Genomic DNA, 24501 nt, shown 5'->3' on the forward strand with positions numbered 1-24501 from the left:
GACAGCCGAACGGCACTTTCATACTGCATTCAAGCAGGCAACTTGTGGCAGACGCATCTAAGCCAGGGCACGATCTTTCAGAATTTACTGAACCCAATCAGGAGACGTACCATTTTGAATACCATACAGATCTCAGACTTGCGGGCACACGCACATTTATAGAATCTTTGCCATCGGGCAGGTAAATTATTTTCTAAACAAAGAAGTCCAGAATTGGACATTAATATGATTTTTTTCAAGCTTCTTTCTACATATACTTACCCCTCAGCATATCCATAATTGTCATGAAGGCATTTAATGTTTAATAATATTAGCCCCACGACCTGATGACGACCCCAGCGGGTTGAAACACGTGTTGCAGGTGTTTTATGTTTTGTGTACTTGAGACTTTTGAACATGCCAATTTGTGGTTCTTTTCTCAAATGTAAACAGCAGCCCCTGAGTTATACTACTAACTAACAACATCTCCTTTGTGTGTTAATTTGAGGTCACTTCAAGTTTTTGGAGTTGGCGTTTGCAGTATCATGCTATGTTTTCTGTGTGTGACATGTAAGCCAAATTGATTCATGTTACCAATTCGTACGCATGTCACTATACCACAGTGTGTTCAAATGAGTTCACCTAATAAGTTGGATTTTGCTAATTATGTGAGGTGAACATAACTGCTATCAATTGATCAGAATAAACATAGCCATTAGGCGTGATCTATACTAATTGGTTTTCATTCTGCTTCTGAGAGTGAGCGTGGAATGTGAGGTTACACATTTTTTGTATACATAGTAAATAGACTGCAGACAGTGCTGCCTATATATATATATATATATAGAATCTGGGCATTCAATGTCACAATTTTAGTAAGCTCAACCTGTGGAGAAAGGAGGATTGATAGCTGTGTGTGTGTCACAGCAAAGAAATAAGCCAAGGTTCGAAGATGACCAAATGAAGGCTGCTTGACCTGGTGTCAAAGGCTAAGGCAACCAAAACTACTTAGCAATCCTTGAAGAACAGTGAATGTGAGACACCGAGGTATCCCTTGTTAAGTTGCAAAGAGAGAACACCATGAGTGCCAAGTTTCTTAATTCGAGACAATTAAATGCTATAAAAGGGGCTGATTCACAGTCTCCTGTCACCTGAGTCCAGGATGGAAATGGAAGTGGGCATGAAGACCTGAACTTTAACGAGAATGTGCACACACTCCCTTATATTCCCTGAGACGAGAAGCTACTGCAAGGCCATGTACAAAGACAATGTGAATGGCAGAAGGCATGAAGCAATGAGAGATGTTGGGCTAATTGGGTGGTAAGGTACAATCAAGTCCACCCACCAGCACCTGGGGTACCAGGTTACGTGCTGCTAGAGAATCAAATATTCGAGAAGGGTACAAGCATGCCAACCAATTGTAGAGGGCCATATAACAAAGGGGCTTATAGATTTTGAGAGCCAATGATGTATCGTGCTTCTAATAACTGTTGAAGATGACTTGCACTAAAGGAGGGCATAAATTGGCCACATCACTATAGACACCCAATCACAATCCAATCCCTTATAGAAAGATTACTTAGATACTCCCCTTAGTCCTATCACAATCCCACATGGGTTTTCTTAGCTTGCCATTTAGTATGACATCACACATGACAAGTTTATTTTGATATAAGTACTGGTTTGTTTTTATGTTAAAAATGATGGCAAGGCACGTTGTTTCCCAGTCACCTGCAATTGAAAAAAAAATGTGAGAATACAAGTACCAGAATCCTTAGAGACATCAATGTGAATTAACCTGAAACACCTGAAAAGGAAATGTAAATAGACACGCCTGAAAAGGAGAAGACAATGTGTTGCTACAGCAGGAAAACTTGACTGGGAACCAGAGTGCACCCCTTGCCATCATACTTAACACTGGTTTGTTTTTATGAAATGCTTTGAGACTATGCTGTGCGATGTCCGTTGATGTCCGTTGTAACTCCCTGTTTTAGATAATTGAGAATAAAACAAAGACATTTTGCCAACTTCCTGAGTCATTCTTCTTCTTGGTGTACGAGTTACTCTGCATCCTGTCCATCGTATGATGTGTTACCTTAATTAAAACAACCATAAGTTTTCACCTTCCTGAAGAATGCTTCCCTTGAACTTCCTGTCATGATACTCCTTACACCTCCGTTGCGTTAGCAACATCTTATCAGCCACAACATTCTTACTCACCAGAGGAACATTTAAAACTTCATTTATCTATGAAGGAAAAGGTTCACTGTTGGGTTACCTACTCTGCATCACCTAAAAGGTGAAATACTGGTAGCACTGTGCAGCGTTACCCTAATGACTCACAATAAATCACAAAGATTCTCTTTCCAATCCAAACCATTCGCCAGTGCTAATTGCACACAATCACCAATAACCATATTGAGTCTTTCCACCATCCTTTTGGTTTCTGGGTGGTATACAGACAAAAACTTCCACTGCAAACCTATCTTACTGGTGAAATCACATATTTCCTCACTTTGAAATTGTGGACCATTATCACTCAAAATCACAACAGGAACACCTTCACTCCTAAACATTTTCTCCAAAAACTCAATCACTTTTTTAGATGTAAGACGGCCCATGACTGCAACCTTTGGCCACCTAGAATATCTATCCACCAGCACCAACAATAACTTGTTACCTCTTCCCAATCCTTCAAACGCAACAACCACATCAATCGCCAGCTCCATCGATGGCCCTTTAGGAACAGGAATTGGAGTCAAAGGTAACATCGTGGTTACAAGATTCTTGTCACAATTATTACCAAGTGAACGTGACTGCAGAAGCCTTTCCACCTGTGCATCCAATGCTGGCCACCAATATGTTTCCCTAATTTTCCTTTTTGTTTTCGATATTCCTGGATGACCGTCATGAGCCAAATAAACAATTTTTTTCTCTCAAACGTACAGGTGGTATTGCTTTTTTCCCTCTTAACATCCACACACCCTCAATTGTCAATTCATCCTTCACCATGCCACCAGCTATGCCATTTCTCTCACCTTCTCCAGCTGTCACAATTGCTCTACCCTCTCCAGGCCTCCCATTCTCCAGCTCTGTCCTGTGGCGAAACACAGTGGTACCTTTGCCTTGGATAGGACTGGCCCATTCCTGAGCGTACACACCATTAACCGTTCCTCTCATTCATGTCACAGAAATGGAAAAGGGTATGGCCAATCTTTTTGCCCACCATTAATTTTCTCCTCAGATGCTTTATAGCTGAAGCCGGCAGCACTTTGCAGAACAAACAAAAAAAGCTCAAAAAGGGTACCTGAGTGTCATGACCAATAAGCAGTCATTATTGATATGGAAACAATGCATCACTTTTATGGCAGTGCACAGGCATCAAGTGTGATATTGGATTTGATCAAAGGAGCAGCATTTCTACATACTACAGTACAAAGAAGGGTTACATAAAGGTGGTTATTGGTTGTTAGGTTCATGCTCATTTCTTTTTCTCCTCCACTCCAGATCCCATAGGATCCTTCCAACCCCCACCTCGACCTCGCATCATACCTCAAAGAAATCAACCAACCTTTGGCTGCTCTCCTAAGGCCCACCCCCTCTACCTCTAACACAGTAAACAACATTGGATGCACTATGGACTCAGACCTGACACTATCACATTATATAAACTTAGTGTCAAAATCCTGCTGTCTACACTTATGCATCCCAATGGAACATAGCCATATCCCTCCCAGGGCACAGCCACTCATCCGCAAACATCTGCAACAATCCACTGATCGACTTCATATCGTACATCACCTCCGACATTAGAATGCAGTTGAGTCGCACGAAAAATATTGGGTCCAGCTGAGCACATAATCAATCTCCTTGACTCGTCTACTCTCCTGACAATCTATCAGAGAATCCATCCACTAACTAGATCTCCATGGGTCGCTAGCAGGGACTTAGCCTCCCCTTCCTACCGTCATTCTGGCTAAAATGCACACACGCATTCTAAAAATCCTCCTTTTAATTCTCATACCTCAGACTCACCCCACAGTGCTTTGAGGTCATATAAATGGCATTAGGTGCTATGCAAATGCCATACAAAATAACATAATATAACTTGTATAGTTATAAATACGGCTGGGCTAAGTTGTGATATTCTGTTCCGTCAGGTGCGGAAGAGAAATCTGTAACGTTTATCTCAGTATCGCTGGATCTGCTGTTCAGCCACCCCTGCATATCGAAAAGAGCAGCAAAAGTTTTTTTGTGCCATCTCGTGAACTGAACGAGCCACACCAAGTTTCTCGTGCCACTGCCTGAACATAGCACGGATCGATAAGCACAGCACAATGTTTCTCGTGACGCTGCACAAACCTAGCATGAATCGAAAAGAGCAGCATGAAGTTTCTCATGCCACTGCGTGAACCTAACACAGGAATCAAAAAGAGCAGCATGAAGTTTCTCATGCCACTGCGTGAACCTAACACAGGAATCAAAAAGAGCAGCATGAAGTTTCTCATGCCACTGCGTGAACCTAACACAGGAATCAAAAAGAGCAGCATGAAGTTTCTCATGCCACTGTGTGAACCTAACACAGGAATCAAAAAGAGTGGCATGGAGTTTCTTGTGCCGCTGCGTGAACCTAACACAGGAATCAAAAAGAGCAGCATGAAGTTTCTCATGCCACTGCGTGAACCTAACACAGGAATCAAAAAGAGTGGCATGGAGTTTCTTGTGCCGCTGCGCAAACCTAGTACGAATTGAACAAAAAACTGTGCAAAGTTTCTCATGCTGCTGCACAAGCCTACCGTGTGTTTAAAAAAAAAAAACTGTGCAAAGTTTCTCACGCGGTCCGCGACCCTAGCACAGTCTGAAAAACAAATGCAAAGTTTCTGGTGCTGCTGCATGAAACTAGTACAGATCTAAAATAAGCCAGTGCAAAGATTCTCGTGTCTCTGTGACAAACTAGCAGGGATTATGGAAAACCACACAACGTTTCTCTTGCCACTGCACAAAACTACTACGGGTCAAACAAAGATCCACACTAAATTTCTCGTGACGCTGCACAAATCTATCACAAATCAAAAAAATGCACAAAGTTTCTCATGTTGCTGCACGAAACTCTACAGATTGGAGAAAAAAAACGCTTTGCAAAGTTTCTTGTGCTGTACATGAAACTTAAGTGGGAACGAAACACCACGCACCATGCAAAAATGCACAAAACCAGGCAAAATTTCAGTGGCAGCAGAACCGTGATGCTGATTTCGCGAAACGAGTGGAAGCAGATACCAGTGAACATTCCACACTTTTTGCTTCCCGAGTGAAAATTCCACTCACCCCAAGTCATAAAATTACAAACAGGGCATCCAAGAGGTGGAGCTGTTTTCGTAGATCAGAGAAGTTAAGACCCTTTAGTCGCTTTGAAAATAACAACAATCTATTTATCTTAAAAATTGCAAATTGACACTTCAGAGTTTTGTGGTTGTGTCTTCCACAGATAAATCTTACTCCTGAACTGTTTTGATTCTCAATGGACATCACTAAGCAGAACTATAGTGCCTACATCTATCCGTCAAGTAGAATTGTTTATATTGAGCTACAGTGCAGTGTGTTGATATTGAGCTGCAGTGCAGTGTGTTGATATTGAGCTACAGTACAGTGTGTTGATATTGAGCTGCAGTGCAGTGTGTTGATATTGAGCTACAGTGCAGTGTGTTGATATTGAGCTGCAGTGCAGTGTGTTGATATTGAGCTGCAGTGCAGTGTGTACAGTACAGTGTGTTGATATTGAGCTGCAGTGCAGTGTGTTGATATTGAGCTGCAGTGCAGTGATTCTTCCCCAGATCTCACATGTGGTTGCATTATTTGCAGAGAAGACCCATTCCTGTTTTCAGGACACATAGGCATGCATTTGGCATACACTATAGAGCCGGGTGTGTGGCTCAGGGGACTAATGCATCCACTGCAGGGAACTGCGTTTGACCTCATGATCATAGGTATGAACCTCAGCAGGTCTACTCAACCCTTCATCTTTCTGAAGTTGATCAAATGAGTACCATTGAGTTGTGTAAAAATACCCATCTGTTATCTGTCAACAGCGCCAAGATACCAGTCTGGGGGTGAACGTGTGCTCTATAAATACACCTTGAATGTTACCTGGCACAAGCTAACCGTACCTGGGGTATAGGTTTTTACTCGGCATTTGATTGCAGTACCAGGACATACAAACCCCCCATGTGGCAATGATTGCATTACATAGGCATGTGTGGTTTCTCATAGAGTACAATGCAGTACCTGCACTTTGCATATTAGGTCAGTACCTGTGCATAGAAGGTTCATAGCACATGATGGTAGCACCAGATGATCCGATGTGAGACTCTTGGTGACATTTGAAGGCAGCCTGCCATCTGATGTCAATACTAGGGCATATGAGACTATTCATAGCGTGGGATGGCAGTACACATAGGCATGTCACATGTGGTGGTAGTGCATGGGCAGGTGCAACTGTAGCAGCATGTAATGCAATGACTGTGCAAGCTTACGAGGCTTTAGCTGGGCATAAGGCGATGCACGGTGACATTCGCTGTAAATAGCAACTTAATAGACGAAGCACTTAGGAGGATATAGATGGATTTGCCACTGAGCCTATGTGTCCATTCCTGGGCAAATTGATCTTAACCCTGGCATACGAAAAGGCGTGCATAGCAATATGAAACTATTCCTGGTTTCATCAGACAGTTCCCGACAAATGGGGGGGTTGTACCTGCCATAATGGCACTACCAGATGTGCCACGGGTATCTCATTCCTTTACACGGTGGTAATAGTAGGCAAGCATTGCACTTAAGTATGTGGTTGGTGCCTAAAACAGCCTTTTAGCTCACGTTGTGATCATATTATGATACCAATCTAATCAATTGTAGTTTTAGTTGACTTCTGCCACATCACTTCTGTGACGTCCACTGGTTCCAAGATCAAGTGACCTCCCTTGCTGGATTGAAGAAATAAACTAAAGGCCTACATCATGGATTTTTTGCACGGTTAAAAGTGACATGGCATTGTTAAAAAGTGACTTTGCAGTGCCGACACAAACCCTGATTCATGGTACTGTGCAAAGTGTATTTTTGCAGTGCAATGTCAGTGCAAAGTCAGTAAAGTCATTTTTGCAGTACACAATTACTTTGCAATGACGTTGCACTGCAGAAATACACTTTGCACATTTCCATTAAATAAAGGTTTCTGTCGGCAATGCAAAGTCACTTTGATCCGTGCATTCGGTGTGGGCTGCACTCCCTGAGATCCACTCACTGGTTTGGTTGTTAAATTTCACGAGTAATCAAATGTTGTTTTAAGGGTAGCAATGGTTTTGACCAATACATTCTCAATCTTCTTTGCTGATGCTAGAAGTTTGGGTTTATTCAGTGATTAGTTATTAGTTGGTGCAGAAGCACAGAGTGCCAAAGCATTTCGGACTTTGCCGTAGTTCTTCATCAGGGCATATTTTAATCATCTGAATGTGTAATAATTCTTTCAGGAACTGTATGTCCACCAGGATGTGAACATTGCCTGTAATGTTCAGTTCTTTATGGAAGGTTACAGACGGTTGCGTCTCTCATACAGTCCGAGGTGGATAATCGTGCGTTCACCTCGAACCGTATGAGAGACGCGCCCATCACATTATTGAGAAATGCCCTGATGAAGGACTATGGCAAAGACCGAAATGCATCAGCACTTTGTGCATCTGCACCAACTAATAACTAATAAGATATGATATGGCATTTATAGCGCGCCTGTAAACAAGGGTTTCTAGGCGCGACAAGACAAGGAGGGGAAACAAAGCGAAGACAAAAAATGATCTTACTAGGCCTTATGTCATTCAGATCGTGCAAGCGCAGGGAGGGGGGAGAGGAGAAGTGCAAAAGGGGGCTGGAGGGATGGAGAAGTGCAAACAGGGAGTGGATAAGGAGAAGTGCAATAACTGAATAAACCCAAACTTTTAGCATCAGCAAAGAAGATTGAGAATATATTTGTCAACACCATTGCTACCCTTAGAACAACACTTGATGACTCATGAACGTTTCCAACCAAACCACTGAGTGGATCTCAGGGAGTGCAGCCCACACAACGAAGGCTAGAGAGCCTTGATCTTTTTATTCAGTTCTATCTTTGTGCCCAGCATGCAGACACCAATCAGTGGGTATGCACCCGACTCACACATTTTCCAAACCAAAGTAAATTATTACTAGATAATTGTTCTTAAGCCAGAATAGAACAACTCGCTGTGCCCACTCACTAACTACGTCTTTAAGTTCTACACTTGCTGTATTGTCACTGATGGTCATAGGTCATCTGTTATCTCTTTCGCTAGTCTTGGCATTTTGGTTAGTGATGTCACTTCCGCTACTCCTGACATTTGTTGGGATTTAACATCACGTTGCTCTTTTTCTTACCAACATCTATTTTTCATGCCATCGACGACCTTAAAAGAGACACTCAACAAAAGCTTTGTGCATTTGTCTAGTTTGATTTTTTATTTTAATTTCTGCTAGATCCTTGGATCTTATATGAGACCACGGGGATAACTAACCGAACTCAAAATAGGCTGGACATTTTTCTCACTGTGGATTTACTTTATTAATAAGGCAAACTTAAATAGAACTAGGTTGTGTTTATTGCAGGGACCAGCTTAGAATGAAAGGAGGAAAGTCCACATGCGTTCATTGCTTGCGGGGACCAGCTTAGAATGAAAGGAGGAAAGTCCACATGCGTTCATTGCTTGCGGGGACCAGCTTAGAATGAAAGGAGGAAAGTCCACATGCGTTCATTGCTTGCGGGGACCAGCTTAGAATGAAAGGAGGAAAGTCCACATGCGTTCATTGCTTGCGGGGACCAGCTTAGAATGAAAGGAGGAAAGTCCACATGCGTTCATTGTTTGCGGGGACCAGCTTAGAATGAAAGGAGGAAAGTCCACATGCGTTCATGGCTTGCGGGGACCAGTTTAGAATGAAAGGAGGAAAGTCCACATGCGTTCATTGCTTGCGGGGACCAGCTTAGAATGAAAGGAGGAAAGTCCACATGCGTTCATTGCTTGCGGGGACCAGCTTAGAATGAAACGGGGACCAGCTTAGAATGAAAGGAGGAAAGTCCACATGCGTTCATTGCTTGCGGGGACCAGCTTAGAATGAAAGGAGGAAAGTCCACATGCGTTCATTGCTTGCGGGGACCAGCTTAGAATGAAAGGAGGAAAGTCCACATGCGTTCATTGCTTGCGGGGACAAGCTTAGAATGAAAGGAGGAAAGTCCACATGCGTTCATTGCTTGCGGGGACCAGCTTAGAATGAAAGGAGGAAAGTCCACATGCGTTCATTGCTTGCAGGGGCCAGCTTAGAATGAAAGGAGGAAAGTCCACATGCGTTCATTGCTTGCAGGGGCCAGCTTAGAATGAAAGGAGGAAAGTCCACATGCGTTCATTGCTTGCATACGATCCCAATGAGTGTGTTCATTCACACAGGGACTGTCAGGAGTTTTTAATTCTGCTTTACTGTTACGAAGTTCGTTGGTCGTGTAGAGTATGAACAACCCCTCTGTCCCCAAGAAACACCCTGACGATAATAGATATATTGTCAGTGTGAATGTTAAGGCCACAGGTGGAAGTCCGGAAAACCAGGACGCGGGAACAGCCGGAAGAACCCCTTGAGCGCTGTAAGGCAAAGTACAGTGGTTAAGTAAAGAAACAGGGCCCGAATACCTCCATGTGCATAAACCCAAAATACCAGAATACCTGTGAGGTCTTGGGTCAAGGCGTGGGTCTCCTAGCTGTAGCTGGAACGGGCTGTAGGGTAGAACAGGTAACCACCTATTTGCAGGACCGAGGTCCTAGCCAGTGAAGGGTTAAGCAAGAACAATCCGTGGAGCAAGCGAGAGTCGTAATAGGCAAAATCCAAAAGTACTCTAAGCAAGAGCAATCCGTGGAGCAAGCAAGGGTCAGTAACAGGCAAATCCAAGAGTACTTGAAGGGTTAATCAAGAGCAATCCGTGGAGCAAGCGTGGGTCGGTAACAGGCAAATCCAAAAGTACTTGATGGGTTGAGCAAGAGCAATCCGTGGAGCAAGCGTGGGTCAGTAACAGGCAAATCCAAGAGTACTTGAAGGGTTAATCAAGAGCAATCCGTGGAGCAAGCGTGGGTCGGTAACAGGCAAATCCAAAAGTACTTGATGGGTTGAGCAAGAGCAATTCGTGGAGCAAGCGTGGGTCAGTAACAGGCAAATCCAAGAGTACTTGAAGGGTTAATCAAGAGCAATCCGTGGAGCAAGCGTGGGTCGGTAACAGGCAAATCCGAAAGTACTTGATGGGTTAAGCAAGAGCAATCCGTGGAGCAAGCGTGGGTTGGTAACAGGCAAATCCTTGACCAAAGAGAAAACGTCACGTGATCCAAAACGAAACAGCTGTGAAGCAACGCCTTCGGTTCGCAGACTCCTTTTATCCTTGGAAGGGACGCACGTAGAGTCACGTGTAATGCGAACCGAAAGCGTTGCAATGCTGCTAGGCAACCAAAGTCACGTGATCCGTGTAGCGCCGGGAGGCGCCGGTCTCCGCAAGGGATGTGAGTTCCTGAAATGACGGAGCCTCCAGTTGATCTGCCACCGCCGTGAAGGGCGATAAACACCCGTTCCCCCAAACATGCCATGCCGTGCCCTGATGTGTGCGACGTGAGTGGGGAGCATAATGCACGAGTGTCGGGAAGTGCGGGAATGGATAGACAAGGAGGGGCGAGCGGAAAGGTGTGTCCGTGGTCTAGGAAGCGGTGTGACATTTACAAAGCTAAAGTATCCGTCCTTTTTTCCAGGAATCGTGCACTTTTTAGTTTTGGCTCAGAGATGGGGGCAGAGCCACCAGCATGAGAACAAACATTTCATCAAAAAGCCTAGACTTTTTTCTTTTCTGGGATTTGAGGAGAGAAACCCAATCTACTACAACATGTACACACCATTCACTAATATATGCTAGTGCCAAGACATGTAGCACATTCTACAATCTCTGTCTTTCTCTATGTATATATGATGAAAAACAACCCTTTCTGCCGGCACAAACCATCGTCTGAGAGCGAATGTTTTATTTGCAGCCTTTCAGGTGATCCTTATCTATAATTCTGACACATTAAGGTGATTTCAAAAGCCCTTTCGGTCAGAAAAAGTACCTGACTGAAAAGTAATTGATTACCTTAGGCAAGCAGGCATACACTGGAACATCTTCAGCTGCATGCTTTCAGATCAGCACAGCATCCCTGCACAGAACTCAGAATTAAAGCTTGCAGCTTGTCATATTTTTATTAGTAAAACACAGGGACGTCATTTCACCAAAATGCCAGGGGTAGCGGAAGTGACATCACGCGACCCTTGACCCCTGAAGACATCACAGGAAGTGATGTAATTTGACCCCACCCCAAAGTGATATCGCGGGAAGCGATGGAACACGACCTTTCACCCATTGACAAAACAGGAAGTGGCATCACATAGCATTGTACACTACGAAATATGTGGTTACGATATCACTATGTGATCTACATTTCATACAAGAATGGATCGCCATATGTATCATTAAGATCAGTGTGTTTAGGCCCATATTATCAAATTACTGTGATTGCAAGCAGACGTCCATGACCAAATGATAATGATGTGTTATTATATAGCACTTACGCTTAAGCGCTTTACATAGAAGAAATATACACCCAATATCACCCAACCTGTGTTGGTACTCATTTATAGACCTCAGAAGGAGGAAAGGCTGAGTGGAGGCGTTTAAGAACAGACTAAATCAGTGACTCACCCCCTGAAGTGCGCCTGAAATAAACTTTTAATGAGTTTAGCAATTATTGTATAGAATTCCAGGAGGACACATTTTTTTGCATTCCTATTCTTTCTTATTTAGGTTGAGTGCTGAAAGTGTTAGAATTGTGGCCCTCATGTTTTTATTTTTCTTCTTTTTTTAAGGGGCCTGAACAAGAAAGCTAGCCACTCCAGAATTAAAGAGCCACATGGTGCTGGCCACAGCCCAGGAGCTTGCATTTAAAAAAAAAAAAGAAAAAACAGTTTTTTTTTTAGAGGTCGCAAGGGAGACCACAGAGGTCGAAAGGGAGACCTCAGAGGTCGCACTTGCGACCTCTGGCGACCCCCAAATGACGTCCCTGGTAACACAGTATTGTTTTATTTCGTTTTGTAAACAAAAGATAAAGACCAGAATTAACAGCAATTCTTTTTATAAGGATTTCTATAGAAAAACGTAATATACAAAGGTTGAAATGTTGAAAATACCTTGAATGCCCCAAAGCTACCATGAATTGGAAGGAGGTCCTAGGGCATATAAAAGAGATAACAGGGAAACAGCTACCAAACACATCAAAGGTAATACTGCTGGAGGCAGAGGTGGCATGAGCTTATGCAGCATCGGGCAACAACGTCATCCTCATCACCTACCTATTAATGGCAGCAAGGATGAGACTAGCACAAGGGTGGAAAAGCATGGATGGTCAAAGCGTGGATGGTCCCATAATAGCGTGCTGGTGAGTCAAAATCTGGGGAGAAATGGCCATGGAGAAAATATGCGCCTTAAAAGATAGAAGGTGCCTGAAATTTCGATCAGTATCGGAACCCTTCTTTGAATGTGCAATGGAGAGGGAAGCTCGATTTTATAGACCAACACTAATAAGATCCCTTCAGACTTGATGGACGACGAAATGGAAGTGAAGAAACCAGACCAGAGCAATGTATCAGAGGAGGATCTACACCCGGGATAGTAAGACTGAACTATACCAAGTGGGAGTTGGGGTTAGGGAGGGAAAAGGGGGGAGGGGGAATCAGAAAAGTTGAAACAGTATAGTTACAGATTGGACTGAATCACAAAACTCACCGTCATTGTACTTAATTGAAATACTTTTAGATGGATTATATGCATATGAGCTTGATATAATCATATCAATAACAATGTTTGTAATGTAATGAAAACTGTGATTGTGTATGAATAAATAAAGTTTTGAAAAAATAGAAAATACTTTGAATGGCTAGAACATGTCTGCCTATAGAAAAAGCCAAAACTGTTAGCTGTGCCAATGCTTGTTTCATGTGTTAGAAATAATTATCCAAGATAAGATACATGCAAACGCCAATTATACTTGAGCCAGATCCCTTTCAACATGTTTTCATACTGTATGGTTCTTTAAAAATCCAATGTCAATTATTACAAAGGGAATACATTTTGGTATAAAAAGGTTGCCAATCAATTTGGCAACTGGCTGACTTCTTCCAGATAAATAGGGTAAAATGAGTGGTGGGAGCTGCCCACTGCCAATCAAAGCTGCATAGACGTTGTCTAGCAACACCATAGGCATTTTCAGTCTTGACTTATGCTCTAGTCAGTGGTACCCCCTTCTGAGCACAGCCCCTCGGCACTGCTACCTTGTCTGAGCACAATCCTTCCCTACTCAAAAACAACAGGCAACATGCATACACCGCGCACATGGGTACACGAAAATAGATGAATAGAAGTCCAAGATGGCATATGCCCACTATGTGAAGACGGTCTTAAAACATATACACACATACGCAGACAAATGTGCAGTGTTTGGTCCATGGCTGTATGTGTCAAGAGCCATAGGTTATTAACCATTTCATTGCAGGAACTTCAATGCCTTCCTATGGAGATTAAGCCGTGTATATATGTAGATCCTAAGGGAAGTTAAAGGTTTAGTAGAAACACTGAGTTCCCCAGTAACAGGTCAGAGTCGCTTATTTCATTATTTAGTTTTGAATTCAGGGTCGTCCAACTCCAGGCCTCGATGGCCGGATCCATGTAATGTTTTCAGGATACCCATCATTAATATTCATGAGATACATTTGCATCCAGTGATTCTAAATATATGCTAATTTGTCCTCATGAATATTAATGAAGGATATCTTGAAAACCCGTCAGGATCCGGCCCTTGAGGCCTGGGGTTGGACTACTGTAATTGAAGCACTGCTGCTCTCAGATTTCAGATGGGGTCAGAGACATGGTAAAGATGACCAGTGAAAAAAGGCCTTTTAATATCTATTTTTTATTAGGTTGGATGTTTTCTAATGTACATAACAGGGCACAGGTGTCTCCAGATACAGTAGAAACCTTGCAGGTAAACCGTGCGTTTTCTATTCATAGCTTTACGTCTCAGACCCAGGCACAGCATGGATCCCCTCATTACAAGGCTCACTGCCCCCCCCCTCCCAACCTCCCCTCACCGGAAATCTTCTATGCTCACATCGATCACCGGGTACTTAGCCAGCTCTAGGACTGTTACAGAAAGACACTCTGGGCCTGATTCACTGAAATGTTTTATAATGGCACAATCCCATTGGAAAACGCTCTGTGAATAAGGTCCAATCAGTGGAGTTCTAGTGTTCGGAATCACAAAAGCTGGGAGCAGTTTTTAATCGGCAATCAAAGCTTGCTGGGACTTTCATGTGTCTCGGAACCCTGCTTTCAGCCCATGCCAGAGAATAATTGTGCAAGATGAAAAGGAATGAGTTCCGGCTATGTGATGTCTAAAGCATGCAGTTCTGACAATAGATAGTATAGTTCAGTCAATGGCACTTTCATTTTACGAGAAACTAATAGAAGGTTCCAGGTAGAGCTGGGAACAAAAAAGAGCAATTTCAGAAGAATTCTGCAGGGCATCAGCCATGCATTGTAGGTTTTTCAAGTAGGGCACAGCCCTACCGTCAGCATCGCTGTTAAATGTGCCAAACCTAGCTGAAAACGACAGGATTCCAGCCTGCTCCTAGAATCTTCACAATGGGCGAGGTCTGAGCAGAATGCGGATTGAATAGCCAGTTTTATTGGGGGTTCAACAGCGTTGAGCCAGGCTTTGCAATGCTGCCTTTGCAATGAAAAAACAGGTTTTGGGGTGGAGAGTTGTGCTGGCCCAAGAGAAAAGCTGCCGTTGAATCGTTCGGGGCCGAAGCTCCGTGCGGTTCAAAGGCAGCGTTCAAATGATGTAGTTCGATTGGCTCACCAGGGTTGGACCAGAGGTCAATCTGGGTCGACATGTTGGTATCCTCTGGGTCCAGCCAACGAGTGATAAAATGCTTACAGCGATTTTAGTAAATGTCCAGAGAGATTGGATGCTGTGTTCCCGGTGGCCCAATGTGATGTTCGAAGAGGCGTTTTGAAGTCGTCCACAGCAACATGCTGCTTTTTGGAGACAAACAGGGACTTGTTAAGATGCCACATCAAGATGGTTTGATGAATGCAACAGCAGCAGAAGTGCCGACCACAGCACTGAAGATCCTGGTGGTTTGAAGGCATTTGAATGCAGTTTGATGATGACTTCGAACTGTAGAATGCAGGAATCCGGCTGCTTTACTTCTCATAATGCGTTGAGTCCCAATGCAGGGGCTCAGGCATACCATTTTACTTATCCTGATGCACTGAGTCCCAATGCAGCGGCTCAGGAATATGATTTTATTTCTCCTGATGCTGTGAGTCCCAATGCAGCGGCTCAGGCATACGATTTTATTTCTCCTGATGCTGTGAGTCCCAATGCAGGGGCTCAGGAATATGATTTTATTTCTCCTGATGCTGTGAGTCCCAATGCAGGGGCTCAGGAATATGATTTTATTTCTCCTGATGCTGTGAGTCCCAATGCAGGGGCTCAGGCATAATATTTTACTTATCCTGATGCACTGAATCCCAATGCAGCGGCTCAGGAATATAATTTTACTTCTCATAATGCGTTGAGTCCCAATGCAGGGGCTCAGGCATACGATTTTACTTCTCCTGATGCTGTGAGTCCCAATGCAGGGGCTCAGGATTGGAACACAGGATTGGTCCTTGTTTTCTTCACTTCCATTCAGGCGAGGCTAGCAAGCACCTGCCGGAGTTCTTTAACTCCAGAGAGGAGCCATCTGGTAGAGAGATTTTGATCCAACGGCAGTTCACCCCCCCCATGTGCCCTGGAGATGGGTAGGTAGCAGAGTCTGCCTTTGCCTTGGAACACCTGTCTTCATCTCCCAAATGGAGGACTCGGAAAAGACTGTTCTCCCGACAGGGGCCAAACTAATTCTTCTAGAATCCTTGAAGGCCCAAAATGAATCATGCAAGCTGTAGTTTACTCCATACAGGCCACAATGGATTGGGTAAAAGTAAGCCTGCTTTAAGGGGTTCACACCCTGTTAACATAACACGTGACCTTTGCCTTCTTACACCATACCCAACATGCTATGCTACGCATGCAATGGTGGCGACTCGAAGGAAAGATAATTTTACAGAAAACCAAGATGGAGTAAGCCTTCCTGCTTTCCATTCAGCTCTGTCTGGCCGTCTAATCCTGTCCCCTTCTCAACTCTGCAACTTGAAAGGTCATTTGGTATGCAAAATCCTGGTGTGAGGCTGGCCCTTTTGTTTAGGGCATGCTACTTTGAAGCTTGGTTTCCAGGAATCCCCTTTGGGGAGTTTCCTGTGCTGGAGAGAGGTGTCCCTCTGCTTATTGGCCTCCTGGCTGCAGCAAAGAACCACATTCTAGAAGAAATACACACACCTTTCAACTGCTTGCCTGGGCTCACAGGGTTGACATGAGCACGCTGAAAGTCAGATGTGGGTTTAATAATTATGTGAATGAACCATCAGCCACCATCCCAAAACCCAACTATGGCTAGTATTTCAGGATCTCCCAAGGCACCAGGCGATAGTTTATCACAATGATCATAGTTTTAGATTAGAGATGGAAATGTAACGACAACCTCTGTCTACAGTGACTTTGCTGTCTGAGCAGCTGTCAAACAGGGAGCCTGTGCACTCTAAACTCGCTCTGTACCACTGGAAAGCAGGAGCTGCAAATCAGAGAACTGATGTGGCAGGGTGCACATGTTCAATATATTTGTTGCATGGAGTTTAATGAAAAGGGGGTCTGTTTAGCAGGTGAGAGGGGTTACCCACATCATATAATTATTAGGAAAAATGAATAAGATAGGCCTTTTACACCCTTAGATAGATGGCAATCCTTCACATGACAATAAGCATAGTTGGTCATGGTAATACGCCTGCCTTAGCAAACAAGCCAAGAAGAGGACCTTGTTAATAGACCTTAGGATGGGAATTTAATCTATTCCCAGAATACAAAAATGAAGGCCTTGCAAGCTGCAAAACCAACATTTTTAGCAACAATCCCTATATTTGATATACTTTGATTCCAAAATTTGGGAAGTGTGTAAGAAACAATGAACACACCAATTGTTCTCCACTGCACTGGAAAACTCTGCAAAATGTTAAATTTCCTAACTCTTCGTAATTCTTCAATGTCAGGCTGAGCTTCTCAACCCACTATACAAGGATAGCCATGTGGGATTTCAAATGGCCAACAATATTCAAATTAAATGATTTGCCCAGGATCACACACTTTGGTTAAATGGTGAAACCGGGGTGTGGAAAATGTAACTAACTGAACACATCTTCCCAGGTTTAGTTGATATAGATATTTATTAAAGTTTTGCCTTGCATTCCATGTGCTTAAATAATATTTAATGCATAGAGATGACTTGGAAGCAAACCACATTACATAATGAACTAGCCTTTCATAATAAACTAACTATACACTATATACATCATAGAAATATGTTGAGCAATAGGAGTATGGCTTTAGTTTTAGTCTCCCCATCCTGCATGCAGAGTCGCAATAGCATCATGCAGATTAATATGAACCTAACAAATCCCCATTGGGTTTTAAAGCCATAGTCAATATTTGAAAAAGCCTGCAGCATTATGCACCCTTCTCACTTCTGATCACCCCCATTCACATTTATTTAAGGGACAAAAGTCCCCAACAATAGTGCCCCTTCCCTCCTATCAATGTCTAATGGGTCCTATTGTAATGCTATCTGCCAGGACAATGGGGGCTCTGAGCAGGAACACTGTGCTCGGCATCCTCATTGTCCTGCCGGTGGGACACCTTACCCGTTCGGTATCCCTAATGCCAAATGTCGAGGTCTGACAACTGGGGGAGGGAGGGCCACGCTCCTCCCCCACTCCGTACGCCACTGAAGACCTCACTCCAACCCCACTAACAAACACTGCCACACCATAATAAGCTGGTTGTGCAGACACCCTAGCTCAGTATCTGACTTAACCACACGAGAACTCGTACAGAGAAAATTCATGTCACCTTATGAAACCTATACGGGATGGGCCTTCACGTCTCCATCCCAATTCCAGGACCACCCCTTTAAAACCCAAACTCGAAACTGATGGAAAAAAGCCACTTGGTTTGTGACCCCCTTCATAGGACCACTCTTAACCTACTCTTAGATATACATAACTACCCATCTCAGTGATGGAATTCAGAGATCACATAATAAGATGGCTAGCACAACAAGGTCCTTCAAATTGCAGATTTGCCATATATAAATGAAGCATAGTATAATATTTGCATGTGCTTGGCCTCTCCCACAACAACCAGCTATTGGTGAATCTGCAATGCTGCCAATCATTTTATCCAATCAAGGGGAAACATCCCTGTGCTCAAAATAGAAACGCTCATGCCTGGCAAAATGTAAAAATTGAATTTGTAGTCATGGTGTCTTCATGTCTTGTTACTGATTTTGATCTTACTGATACACATGTGGGTGTAGGACTGACCCAACCCCCCATACAGGTGGGGACAATGATCACATTAAGAGTTGACATTTGTGGAACATTTGTGGCCACAGCAAAACAATAGAGGTGGTGGCTGGAAGGTTTAGAAATAATCCCAACCTCTGGCATTGCTCAGGGCAACCCTCCAAACCACTGTTCTTCCTCTGCCAAGCCATTACAAAAGGGGAAAGAACATATGCAAATCAGGCTTGGTCCCATCCAAAAAGGGGCAAGCCAGTCCGACCTCCCTTCTGCATGAGACCACAAGCATGCCCAGACATGTTTCAGCCTTATTGGGGAGTAGCTTGGGTCTCGAGGCCCAGCAGGGACAGGACCTGTTAGCGTGCCCTGTCTCTTTAAGACAGAGACAGGGTCACATGGGTTATGACGCGGGAGCAGGAAGGAGGAAAGGGAAAGTTTCGGTTTGCTGTTAAATCTGAAGAAAAGAAGATGTATATATCCTATTTGGTGCACATCCTTATTTCCAGGTCCTAGCTGCCCTAACAACTGGTGATGACGCTGACTCCTCTGCCTATCAGAGTTCTCCTCCTCCTCCAGGCAGCAAGTGATCCCACTCCGCCGTATCCTTTTCAGCAGCCGCTCTCGGGCCGCATCCACAGCAGCTCCTGTGATTCCGGCGACACATTGAGGCCTGATCCCGGCCCAACCCCCCTCCTGCACGCATCATGCACAACCTGTGCACGCTGCACAGGAGAAGTGCTACATCTCCTTTCGCCATGCGGCAATCTGCCAGCGACTGGAGCATGTGTAACTACAGGTGGGTGACCCCTTTGACCCTTCGTGGCCTGGATACCCTGTAATTCGTCAGCTGCCGATCTCTCCATAGAGGGCACAGCCTGCCCCCTTTCTCCCAAGAGCCTTGAGACTAGGACTGGCTCTACCATTAAGCCTAGTGGGGACGCACACACTCCTGGGAGCCGCCATTGCTCCACGTGCCTGAACGCTGGCTACCTGCCAACCGCTGGCCACCACTAGGGGACACTACTGCCACTGCTGCCATCCACTGTCTACAGAGGGGCTCAAGATAAGAGGTGCAACCACCAGGATATCCCGTTTGCCACCATGAGCTCACCTCCTGGTCCTGCCCTGCAACCCCAGGCCACAAAGGCCGCACAAGACCCTCTCATGAGACCCACAGACACCACATGGGACATGCCGCCCCCATTCTCCATGACCCTGCAGGTCGACAAGGGCCCACAGTGGGTGGAATGGCTGGAAGACTTTAATAACTTAATTACGGTGGCTGGTGAGGAAATCTCTCCAAAGCTACGCAGCATATTCCTCAAAATAGCCGGCAGTGAAGTCAAGACACTCATCAAGACGATCCCCGCCGACGAGAAGCCCAATTTCACGGCCCTGATTACGGCCCTCAACAAAAGACTTGTGATTGAGCCCAATAGAGAGTACGAAAGGTACATGTTCAACCAGTGTACCCAGAGGGGCGAAGAGACAGTGGGCGAATTCATCACTCGACTGAGGATTAAAGGAGCCCATTGCCAGTTCCATGCTGTCTCGCTGGATGAAGCTATTCGGCTGAGGGTGATTGAGGGGTGTTTGTCCCAGACACTCAAGAAGCAACTGCTCAAGAAACCGCTCTCCATCGAGGAAGTCAGCGAAATGGCCAGCATTTTCGAGAGAGTGAACATACAAGCAACCCAGATGTTAGGGAGCACCACATCCAAACAAGATAAGGGGGAGCTCATGGCATTGATCCAGCCAGGCAATCCAAGACCCGGGGACAGGAGCTCCGGCGGGGGTTCTGAGAGAGCCCTCAGAACGCAAAGGCAATGTTACCGCTGCGGGATGGCATTTCCCCACTCAGGGACATGCCCCGTGCTCACCCAGAGGTGTAGAAACTGTGGCAGAGAATGCCATTTGTAGTCAGTCTGTAAGGAAGGCAGGCCCTTCCCCACACTGCGCATGACACCGCCACCACAGTATAGGGCATACTATCGGACCCCGCAGAACCCAGCATACCAGATGCGCCCATATCAGCACGGGTCAAGAAGATACGTGAGGGTGATGGAGGACCACTACTCGGAAGATGACCCCCAAGAGGTCGAGACATATGAACAGAACCCGTGGATCAGGGATGAATACGATGGACCCCCACAGCCATGCCAAAGCCAGTATGTGGCAGCACCCCAAGGACAGTAGTATGAGAGTGACCAGTACGACGTGTATGCCCAAGATGAATATATGTAAACCTCATCATGGACGAGAGAGAAACAAGAGAGGCACCCAGGATACCAGTGGAGATAGGTGGGAGACAGTTTTGCTTCCTGGTCAACTGTGGGGCCACCGTAAACATCATGGGGAGAAAGAATTCCTTCAAATACCTGACAGGCCAACGCTGGCCCAAACAGGGTTCAAAATTTCCAATAGGGAGCTGACCTCCCCTTACACTCCATCGGATATTTTGGCTGCCGGCTCATCCCCAGTGATTTGTCCACCAACACAATCATATTTGTGATCCGGAGCCGGACCAAGGGGAGATGTCTGCTTAGCTAACACACAACGTCCTGTCTGGGACTCACTGACATCCATGTTCAGGCAGGCGACACCATTGGCTCGACTGCACCCCCCACCGATGCAAAGGACCAGGTCTGCACCATCTGGAATGGTCATCCAGTAAAATGCCCCTTCATGAAAGCCATGATTATGAAGGAATTCACACTCCTGTGCAAAGGACTGGGCAACATGCAAGGCCCCCCCGTAAAACTGCACATAGACACATTGGACCGCCCCGTCCACCAACACCCAAGGAGAGTGGGATTTCACCTACAAGCGGCTAAATCGAAAGAACTCAATCAGTTACTGGATGCTGGCATCATCGAACCAGCAACTGGCCTAACCCCATGGGTCTCAGAACTGGTGATCATGCCAAAGGAAGGGGGATGCCTGAGGCTTTGCGTTGACATGAGGATGGCCAACACCGCCATCCAGAGAGAACGACAACCAGGATCACGCAAAGAGGACATGATCGCCCAGTTAAACAAAGCTGTTTTTTGCTCCAAAATTGACCTCAACCAGGGGTATCATCAGTTGGAGCTTCATCCTGAATCGAGGGGCATCACCACCTTTGCAACCCACAATGGCCTGTTTCGCTATAAGCGCCTAAACTTCGGTATCTCATCGGCAGCTGAGATCTTCCAGGAGGTCATCAGATAAGTCATCAGGCCGGTGCGGGGGGCACTGAACTATAGTGACGAGATCCTCGTTTTTGGAAGGTCGCGTGAGGAGCATGACACTGCGTTACTGGCAACCTGTGCCGCTGTCTAAGGGGCAGGGTTGACACGTAACATTGACAAGTGCCGATTCAGCAGAACCAAGCTGAAGTTCTTCAGGCACATCTTCTCCGTGGATGGCATGATGCCAGATCCCGACAAGGTTTCCACCATTTTCAACCTGCAAGAACCGTGGCAAGTAGCAGATGTGCAATCATTTCTCGGGATGGCAGGCTATTGCACGAGGGATATCCCACATTACGCCTCCATCACAGAGCCGCTGTGAAGACTGCTGCAGGAGGAAGTCCCATTTGCATGGTCAGCTGAATGTCAAGGGGCCTTTGACACCATAAAACAGGCCCTGGCAGAAGCCTGGAGACTTGCCTACTTTGACTCGGACTGGCACCCCGAAATCATAGTAGATGCAAGCCTGGTGGGGCTAGGTGCCATAATAGCTCAGACAAATGGGATTGATGCTCACCCCAGGCACATCCTGGCCTATGCCAGCCAGGCATTGGCCCCGTCCAAATCTGCCTACTCGCAGGCCGAGACGGAGAGCCTGGCGGCCGTTTGGGTGTGCGAGCACTTCCACAACTTTGTGATAGGGAAAAGTTTCACCCTCATCACCGATCATCAATCTCTGCTGTCATTATTTGGGAACCCCAGGACCAAAATGCCTCCCTGGATTGAACGGTGGGGCATGAGGCTCCAAGAATATGACTTTGAAATCATCCACAGACTGGGTGGTGGGAACAATCGGCAGACTATGTGTCGAGACACTCAGGAGGCAAGCCTATGCCTAGACCCGTAGACACAGAATAGATTAACTATGTGACCTCAAACACACTCCTACTGGCCATCTCACTTGAAGCCATCACGTCAGCCTCAGCAGCGGACCCCTCCATGGCCCTGGCGATTAGCCTGACAGAAAACAATAGGTGGAAGTACTACCGCTGTGCCGTATTAAGTCTTTTGGGAATGTGCAGAGACGAACTGGAAAGACTGGCCAAGATACACTCGGAGCTGGCTATAAAGGACAAAACGATACTGCTGAGAGGGTGCAGACTTGATATGATATGAGATGGCATTTATAACGCGCCTATACACAAGTGTTTCAAGGCACGACAAGGCAAGAGAGGGGGAACAGAGGGACGACAGACAGCGATCCTACTAGGCCAGGTGTCATTCAGATCGGGCAAGTGCATGGGCTTGGGGAAGGGGAAGACTGCGGGGGAGAAGGGGGACGGGAAATGTTGTGCATGGGATAAAAGAATGAATAACAATATGTAGAAGTACGGCCAGCAGGTAGCAAGGGTAAGTGCAGACAACATGTGTCTGTCAAGGGACAAACCTTGGGACCCAGTAAACAAGGTCTGTGTGGGGCTCATGTATCTATGGTTATAAACAAAACAAAAGCCGCTGCAAAAAAGAACAAACTGCAACCATACAAAAGGCTTCTCTGTCCTCATTGCTGGAGAGGAACCTTTGAGACTACGTTTCCCAAGCACCCCCGGGCCAGGAACTACATAACGAGGCCCACGCAGGGCGAGGATCGCGCATGCGCGCGTTAGAAACAACGCACGGGGCTTGTGCTCTCAGCTCGCGACCAGAGAGGACATGCCGATTGGAGCTCCTGCAGCGGGGATCATCACGAGGGGCTGTGCCCCCCAAATCTTTTCCAAAGGCCCCTCGCCTTTAAAAGATAAGTCAGGCTGTGCGGAGGGGAGGTCCACGTCACGGCGAAGGTTGCCAGGCGCAGCGTTATTGAGCAGACAGTGGAAGGTCGCCCAGGGTACTAAAGGAGCACGCACAGGGGGCACCGCCCAACCTTCCTAGTCCCCTGCTGCATAAAAGCTAAGTGGCTGTTACGGCATCGCAGACTTTAGCGGGTTGTGAACAGCACGCATATGAACAACGCGCATACTGTGAACTAACCCCCTTGGGGGGGGCAGTGATATTACGTTTGATTAGTCACGCGGCGTGCGGCTGTTAGTCGCGCTTTAGTTCGTGTGATACGCCGCACAACCCAACGTTCTGGGAGGCAACTTGCACGTCTGAGTGCTCGAGACACAACTATTAAGCAGGGCCACGTGCGGCGTAAAACCGCACCATTGTTGCAGCTCCATCTCCTCATGTGTCACTAATAAAGGGGCAGGGAGCGGAGTAGAATGGGGGACAAACCTAATGCATGCATTGAATGGTGTTAAGAGTGTGTGTGTGTGAAGAAACACACCAAGTAATTCTCGCTCTCATTGCAGCATTGAACTGCTCCACAACCGGACCTGAGAGTGCGCAGGCAGGAGGCCAGCACTCACCCCAGAGCTAAGTGCCTTTCTGGTTCTACTGTATTGCATGCATGAGAGTGAATGCATGCGTATTGTGATTGTATTGCTTTGGATTGTGTTTTCCTATGTCCCCGGTCCTACCCACTTTCCCTCTCCTAACCCCCTTTCCGGTTACCCTCAAGAACTGAACCTGTCCAACCAACGATTCCCTAACCCTCTTTCCCCACTGGGGTTCCGGAGGCCTGTAAGAGCTTCAGTTTGTAGGCGCTGGAACCGCTGGGGGGATGGTTGGTTCGTGCCACTCCTGGACCTGGAAGCTGGAAGCCTGACAGTAGCACAAGCCCAAGTG

The sequence above is a fragment of the Ambystoma mexicanum genome, chromosome 8, assembly GCF_040938575.1.
Source record: "Ambystoma mexicanum isolate Mex_15411 chromosome 8, UKY_AmexF1_1, whole genome shotgun sequence".
NCBI lineage: Eukaryota > Metazoa > Chordata > Amphibia > Caudata > Ambystomatidae > Ambystoma > Ambystoma mexicanum.